The sequence below is a fragment of the Pipistrellus hanaki genome (genome assembly GCF_964339955.1).
Source record: "Pipistrellus hanaki genome assembly, chromosome: 17".
Lineage (NCBI taxonomy): Eukaryota > Metazoa > Chordata > Mammalia > Chiroptera > Vespertilionidae > Pipistrellus > Pipistrellus hanaki.
This window is the reverse complement of record NC_140519.1, coordinates 46,037,439-46,038,304: the sequence shown is the minus strand read 5'-3', so window position 1 is coordinate 46,038,304 and position 866 is coordinate 46,037,439.

Sequence of the window (866 nt, the reverse complement as noted above, 5' to 3'; positions counted from 1 at the left end):
GGAGGTTTGAGCTGTTGGACTCCAGGCTCCCACAGAGGAACTCTGGTCCACGCATGTTTGTCAGAACTGGTGTTTCTGTGGAGAGCTGAGGGCTGAAAGGTCCTGTTCTGCCATCTTACTGATGCCATTCTTTGAAGTGGAAAGTGGTTAAAAGGAGAATGAGGATGTGGTTAGGACTACAGGTGGATGGCTACACGTTGACGAGTACAGATTGATGAGTACCCATACCAGGCTCCTGACACCTCAGAATGAGGCACTTCATAATTTTCTAGTGAGTCATGGTCCACTTAGCACAACGATGCAGGCATCCGGATTTTCATTTAACCATCTCATGCCCACCTTTGTGACGGCCACACTCTTGTTCTGTTTCAGTCACAGCAAGACTCGGTAAGATCTTAAAAAGCATGGGCTTTGCAGCACTGAACCAGGTAGTTCACACACACTACCAGTAAGTCCTCCAGGGGGACTGACCATTGTACAATGTGGCCAGTTTGATGTGAACGGTGGTGGCATAAGGAAGTGCGTACATTTGGTTGTAGAGGAGAACTTACCACCTTTTGGCACTTCCAACAAGTTAGCAAGTGCTCATTGGTCCCCTGATGCAGCAGGGACTCAGGTGTAGTTATCTCATATGTTCACTAAAGACCATGCTGGTGGACAGTTATTTAAGGAAGACCCAGGGCCCATTCCAGGTAACAGGGGGGCCATTTGCACATGCATGTGACTTCACTGTGTAGATAAGACAAAGGCCTATGGCACAGTCAAGTCACTGCCAACTCTCTCTGAATGACATATGAACACTCATTTAATCTCATCTGTAAGACCCACCTGATCTTCGTGCTTCCCTTTTCTCTTCCCCTAGCAAC